Here is a 7907-nt window from a genome sequence, read left to right on the forward strand (position 1 = left end):
TCACAACCCAACTAATTGACTCAAGAAGGAAAGAAATTCCACAAATGAACATTTAAGGAGGCACACCTGTTAATTCAAATGCATTACAGGTAACCACCTCATGAAGCTGGTTGAGAGAATGCCAAGAGTGTGCAAAGGGTATCTACTTTGAAAAATCTCAAATGTTAAATATATTTAGATTTGTTTACCACTTTTTTGGTCACTACATGATTCCATGTGTGTTATTTCATAGTTTTAATGTCTTCACTATTATTCTACAATGTAGAAAATAGTACAAATAAAGAAAAACTCTTGAATGGGTAGATGTTCTAAAACTTTTGACCGGTAGTGTAGTCAGAATGGCTGTGACATGCAGAAGAACAATTACAATGATGGAGTGTAGCCTGACTTGGGGAACCCCAACTAAGAAGGCCGCAAAATGGAAGCACTGGCGCTTTCTTGTGTAGGCCTTATGCGCCTCAAGGCACAAAGGATTAAGTCATTCAGAATGGCAGGACCACTGGCCTTTTAGGGCAGACCACATCCCAAAGGAAGCAAGATTGGACTCCGTCACTTTATGGTTCAGTAGTGATGGCCTGGTGCTTTATTCATTATCGTACCATGTCCTATAACTTGGTACGTCTTCTTCCACCAGTGAGCCAAACAGCTCAACTGAGCTACCAGTTGCAGGGAGCTCCTCCATCTCTCCTTGAGTCCCTAACAATGTAAAACCCTTTTATTGCCTAACAATTAACTAAATCTACAGTACATCTACAGATTTGACGCAGAAATTATGATTGTGGAGCTCTTACTGGAGGTCCTTCCACTTGAGGAGGCTGAGCTCCGGCTGGAGCTCTTGTTGGAGGCCTTTCCATCCAAGGATGAGGACCTCTGGCTGGATGCCCTTCCATCCAAGGATGAGGTGGAGCTTCAGCTGAGCTGTGCTCGGGCTAGAGGCCCTTCCACCTAAGGATGAGGTGGAGCCCAGCCAGGAGGCCCTTCTAACGAAGGACGATGCTGGAGGCACTTCCACCCAAGGGTGAGGAGGACCTCCAGCTGTAGCGCTCGGGCTAGAGGCCTTTCCACCCAAGGACGAGGTGTATTCCTGGCTGGATGCCCTTCCATTCAAGGAGAAGGTATAACTCCATCTGTGGAGCTTGGGTTAGAGGCCCTTTGACCCCAAAACGAGGTGGAGCTCTGCCTTGATGACTTTTCACATAAGGAAAAGTTCTGTAGAGCTCTGACTGTGTCACAATCGGCCATGACCGGGAGTCCCTTAGGGCGGCGCACAATTGGCCCAGAATCGTCAGGGTTAGGGGAGGGTTTGGCCGGGGGTGCTTTACCTGGCCCATTGTGCTTTAGCAACTCCTTGCGGCAGACCGGGCGCCTGCAGGCTGACTCTGGTCATCAGTTGAACGGTGTGGCTGGTTTACGGGTTAAGCCAGCGGGTGTTAAGAAGCGCGGCTTGGCGGGTCAGGTTTCGGAGGACGCATGACTCAACTTTCACCTCTCCTGAGCCTTTGGGGAGTTGCAGCGATGAGACAAGATAATTGGATCACAAATTGTATATCATGAAATTAGGGAGAAAAAAGGGTTAAACATAAAAATAAAAAAAAAGACTTTTCATCCATTCTTTCCCGAAGGCTTGAATAAAGAAAACCCCATGCCAGACCATGTGTGGATATTAACAGTAATAAGTTGACATTACAGCTGTAATAAATGCATGTTAATACACTACAGCCATATATTAGGATTGGGAGAAAAAATGTTTTTACATAAGGAGAGCCCTTGAACTGAGTAACAGCTTAGATGCTCCCACAACCCCACATTTGGAGGACTTGGCATAATCTTGGCATCATCTTTAAATGTGTTATGTAACACCTTGGCTCTGCCCCTCCCACCAATTTTTTTTCTTTTTTTTTTCCTGTAGACAAGTGTTCAGTTCCCAACTACTGGTTCACCAGGACCAGTCTGTATAAGAAGTGGGGACTGAGCCCAGATTAGATTAGGCTCACATTAGTTCTGAAGAGGTGTCATTTTAGAATGAAGGGTGCCGTAGCTCTGCTGGTGTTGCTGTTGTGTTTGTTTGAGGCATGGGCTCAGGGTGAAAATGGATGGGGAGAGAGAGTGGATTGAAATTAAGCTCAGGAGCCCAAAGACTGAAGCTGTAGACTACCCACGCACAGGCAATTGACCAGACTCCCACCAACTCTGACATCTATGAGCTGAGAGCGCTGCGAGACATGGTGGTGGAACAGAGAGTGGAGCTGAGGTACATGAAATAAGGGGATGAGCTGAGGAGAGAGAATGAAGGTAAAAGTGAATATTACATACACTCTCCTCCATATTTACTTGGACAGTGAAGCTAAAATGTTTAATCTGGCTCTATAGACGGTTTGGTTGTTAAGCAACGCCAACATGTGTGCAACTATGGGGCAAAACAGACAGGGTTGGCTTAGATTGTTGACAACATGTAAACTATATTTCGGCTCCAATGTTTATTGAAAACAATGAGCACTTGTTGTCTCTCAAGTACATTGTTACACTTGTTGGGTACATACTGTAGCTAGTGAATTTTTTGCCATATTAGCATAGACTTGACATCAGTCAAAACGCCAAAAAGATGTATGAGACTAGCTGAAACGAGCAATGTACGATTCCCCACATGGTAGCTTCTTGTCATTGTTGCTAACGGTCTGACCATCCAGAATCACAACAACACAGCCGTATGCAGCAATGACAGCAAACAATACATCGAGAATACCCCCCACTCCTCAACAGGCGACAGAAAAACAAAATCAGAATTCAAATGCACTATAGGTGCAGATGGTGACTGGAATAATAACGAACGTGGAGCGCTACAAAACAAGCGTCTGGACTTGAAAACAGAACCGATACTGCCTGTTGACCGAGGTTGGCGAGGCAATATGAAGGGAGTGTAATCAGGGTGGAGATGAAGTCCAGGTATGCTTAACGATGGGGAGCAGGTGTGCACAATGATGGTTGCCAGGACTGGTGGTTAGTAGACCGGTGACTTCAAGCACCGGAGGGAGCAGGAGTAACAGTACCCCCATACCTCATACTCGCGGCTCCAGCCGCAGGATGACGCCAGCCAGGAGACAGCCCCGAGGAGCGGGCCAGTCCGAACAGCTGAGATGGAAATCCAGGATGATGTTGGGGTCCAGGATGTCCACCACCGGGACCCAAGAGCTCCTTAGGACCGTAACCCTCCCAGTCCAGCAGGTACTTGAGCCGACCCCCACAACATCGGGAGTCCAGGAAGGACCTACAGTAACTGCATAGGCGGGGGTCCAGGAACCACCGGTCTGAGGGAAACATGAAAGGAGGAGATCCGGTAGTTGGTAGGGAGTTCTAAACAATAGGTTACCTCATTGACACTCCGGAGGACATTGAAACCGGATCAAACCGGGGGCTCAGCTTCCGCCAGGGCAGGCGGAGTGGGTTCCTGATGGAGAGCCAGATGCAATCATCAGGATGGAACACGGGAGCCTCAATGCGGTGGCGGTTCGCCTGATCCTTCTGCTGACGGACAGTACGCTGGACCCTCAGGGGGGCGGCTTTCCACACCTCCTCTGTGTGCTGGAACCACTTGTTAACTGCAGGGGCCTTGGTCTGGCTTGCAGTCCACGGAGCCAGGGCCGGCTGATATCCCAGGACGCACTGGAATGGAGTCAGCCCCGTGGAGGAGTGACGAAGTGAGTTCTGGGCGTATTCCGCCCAGGGAAGGAACCGAGACCACTCCCCTTGCCGGACCTGGCAGTGACTTCTTAGGAACCTCCCCAGCTCCTGCTTAGTCCTCTCCACCTGCCCGTTAGACTGAGGCCGGTACCCGGATGTGAGGCTGACCGTGGCCACCAGCTTCTCCATAAAGGAGGACGTCACATCAGAGTGCGCAGTTGAACACTGTATGCTAGAAACACTTGGTTTGTTATTTGACTAAAACATAACCAATATTTGTTCAATATAAATTCCAAACTTGCTTTTTGTATGGATTCCGCGACGCGGTTAGCTTTTAACAGCTAGGACCGCTATTTCTTGTCCCAGAATCTCGCTTAAGGCAGCCGCTAAGCTGCTAGCCATCAAGTTAACGAAGTTCGTACCAGATGAGTTTTGCAATGGAGCCCTCTTTGTCTGGGGAAATAAATGAACGGTTCCAGCGCTGTAGGAGCTGAAACTACTACGCTTTGTTTCGGGACAAATCAGATAACTCAGAGTTCCAATACGGCAAATGTTTACTTGCCAAGGATTATAGGCTTGAGGTGGCTTCCTTGATCACACAGGCAGCCAGCCTACGTAAGAAACTGGGGGAAATTCAGAGTGGAATGTTTACCTTTTCTACGCCGGTGGCTGGAAGGCGTTCGCACTTGTTGGATGCATCTCCACCTTATCTTTTGTATTATCCGACTGGCCGGTGTTGCCTGGGGCTCCCCCATCTGATAGTGGAGTCGAAGGAGTACAGCAAGCGGAGCTTGGAAATTAACAATGGTCGCATGTCATGAGCCGTGGATGCCGAAGACAGTGGCTTATCTGTATCTTATCTGTCGGTTAGGGGCTCGTAAGTAAGCATTTCACTGTAAGGTCTACACCGGTTGTGTTCGGTGCATGTGACTAATACAATTTGGATTTGATCTTCCTGCACCTTCGTCGCTGGGGTTACCTGTGTCTGCGGCCGCAGTGTGTACTCCTACGATTTCAAAGTCGACAACCTTCCGTCCCTGCTCTGGGTGGAGCGGGGCTTCTCCATCTGTCGGAGGCCTGCTCCAGGCACAGGGAGCAATGGGCTCAAGTTATCCTGCCTCTCGCCCGTCCATAACGGGTTCCCCGAATCCTGTGAAGTGTGGGAGTGGGCGTATTTCCTCGTCCTTCTCCGCCAACCAGGATTTTGGGCAGCTCCGTAGTAAGAAATGTGACCATTCCTGGTGCAAAAACGAGTAAATTACGTTACTAAGATGCTCCCGAATGTACTACGTCAGGACATGGAAATGAATTATATCGTAGTCCATGTGGGTTTTAATGACATTATGAGGGGCAGCTCTGAGCAGTTAAAACTTGATTTTAAAGAGCTGACCGACTCTCTGCTAGACACTAATAAAAGACCCATCATATCTGGCTCTGTGCCCTCTCTGAATCTTGGCATTGACCATTTAAGAAGGATTCTTTCTCTACATGATTATTGCAGTTCACTGGGTGTAACAGGTGTGCGCAATGTGGTGTGCCAGGACCGATGGTTTAGGAGCAGGAGTAGGCATGACAACGACATTGCTCTTAAGGAATTGGCACCTTGCTTCATTGATATTTGACATACAGTACAGTATCAGAATTATGCTCAGCATTCAAAATAATGACTGTGGATCAGGGCGGGTTGCAGGTTGTGTTGCCCATCATCCCGCGATAGATACGCTATAAAGGGCTACCATATCTCAACGAATGTATTAGTTCTGCCAGAGATATCATGGTAAATTCTTGGTAGATATGTAGTAAACGGGCGACTTCAGCTAACCAGGTTTTAAAAACAGGTACAGTCTCCTTATTCCAAAGGGTTAACATGTACAGTCATCTGTTCCCAGTGGATTAAAGTCGTTCGGTGCTGTGACCTGCCTAAAACAGCAGTGTCTGGAGCTGGTATGAGGTTACAGCTGTATACTTCTGAGTAACACTTAAAAAATATCCTGCCAGAATGTGTGTAGTTTGGGGCGTGACCAAAAGAGGTGTGTGAGGGCAATTTCTGTTAAACCTTACTAATGCTTGTGTACTAAGATATCCTTCTTTAAGCCTAGATATTGGGCTTGAGAATGTTAAAGAAACGAACTCCTATAACACAGAAAATTGTGTGTGCGTTTTGATATAGTTCTAACTGTTCTGTGTGTGTAAAATGAACCCATGGTGTTCAGGCACTCAGCCAAGAATATGACAGAAACTGACTGGTTCCTCTTGATCCTAGACAGTAAAGATTATATCCTGCACACCAGTAACAGAGCTATTGTTCAGTTTTGGAGCCTGCTTCTGGGGAAAGATTGTGGTGGAGAAATCAGAATTAGCTCAGTAACACAGATAATTACGATGTCTTATCTGCAGAATATGCTTATATGATTGAACTGTTGAAACTCTTGTTATTAGAATGTCTCCTGTCGGATTCTGGTGTTGGCAGCTGCACTTCCTCCCTCAGTCACCTTGGGTCCAGAGAGGGGAGAAGGCAGCCTTATCTATCACATGTCCCTGTTGTTATGCAGAATATCAGCAAGGAGTATGGCAAAGGAGGTCAAAAGGAAACATTGTTTCCTTATGTGAACTGTGTGTCTTTATTGCAAACCATGTGAAGGGATGGCATGAGTAATGGGGAACCAATCACTGGTCTCCACAGTGTCTGTGTGTCAGTCACCTCCTCCTAGGGGGAGATTGTTCTCTCCCCTTGTTCAAGGTGGAAACTAAGTAACAACAAATGTCCTAAGTTCTTAGTACTGAACAAAACAAAACATAACATTTGGGGCTCAAGGTCTGGCACAGGATGTGTGAGGTTAGTGTTTGGAACCATTGTATGACATCTCCGAAGTGGCACCTATTCTGACCTATTCTGAGATAGTATTTAACCCAGAAGCTAACTCCACTCAGTGGGCTCTCACTCCACCACCTGTGGGAGTGGGGTGACCAGCCTCCTTGTTGTAACAAGTCTTTTAATAAAAGTAATACCTTGATTGATGATTAATTTTGCCTCTCATTATTGATTAAGGGTAGAATTTCCACCACGGGTGACCAAGGGTACCCTGTGCAGACTTGCAGTTAGGGCATATCGGAGAGACTAAGGGGTAGAACGAGTGTAATTTGGTACAGGAATAGTGTAGTTGTGAATCACTTTGTATTGAATAAGTTGGTGTCGGGAGTTTATCGAGCAAAAGTGAATATCTCGAAGGCAATCAGCCCAACTGTCATCAGTAATCTCCATACCAAGGTCTTCCTCCCAGGTCTACTTCAAATGTTGTGTGGATACAGAGTAATATGCTGTAATCTGTGATCTACACATCTGGAGATCAAACTCATGGAGTCAGGGGCAAGGTTCATGAAAATATACAGTTCGCGGGCAGGTGTAATTGCCTCAAAATGTGCTATATTTAAGCAAACAATTTCTGATCAGAAGATAAGTTGGGGTGTGGCTAGTTACTGTGCAAAGTATTCTCAAAAACAAGTACCTTATTAGAAAACTCAAATCAAATTCCTATCTTAACAAAAATATGTTCATACTTGTTCATGTTGTCTACACTACATATTGGATGGAGACTTCATACCTGTAGTGCAACTACTTTTCAAGTTACGAATTAATTCGCAAAATGAAAAACAATATAACATGATTCTTCTTTAGGTCCCAACTGACCATTCCCCACATTCTGATGTTAGGAATATTGTTCCAGTGTTCACTTTTTGGATGTTAGAGTTTTTGGCGGTAAAAGTCTTCTGGAGACAAAGTACATTCCAATCCCAATACTAGAGAGCCAGAGAGAGAGTTCTCTCCTGCTTAAATTTACGACCGGGTGTGGAGGTGTCAAAACCCCCACCGTTCCCTCCCCTTTTTGTGGTTGGGAGAGGGTCTGCTGATTGTCAGCCATTGCCAAGCTAATCTGACCCATTGTGATCCTCATGTGTAGTCATGACACTATATAAGGACCCACAATTGACAACGCATGTCAGAGCAAAAACCAAGCCATGGGGTCGAAGGAATTGTCCTTAGAGCTCTGAGACAGGGTTGTGTCGAGGCACAGATCTGGGGAAGGATGACAAAAAATGTCTGTGGCATTGAAGATCTCAAAGAACACAGTGGCCTCCATCATTCTTAAATGGAATAAGTTTGAAACTACCAAGACTCTTTCTAGAACTGGCCACCCGGCCAAACTGAGCAATCGGAGGAGAAGGGCCTT

Source organism: Oncorhynchus keta, chromosome 18 (assembly GCF_023373465.1).
Source record: "Oncorhynchus keta strain PuntledgeMale-10-30-2019 chromosome 18, Oket_V2, whole genome shotgun sequence".
Classification (NCBI taxonomy): Eukaryota; Metazoa; Chordata; class Actinopteri; order Salmoniformes; family Salmonidae; genus Oncorhynchus; species Oncorhynchus keta.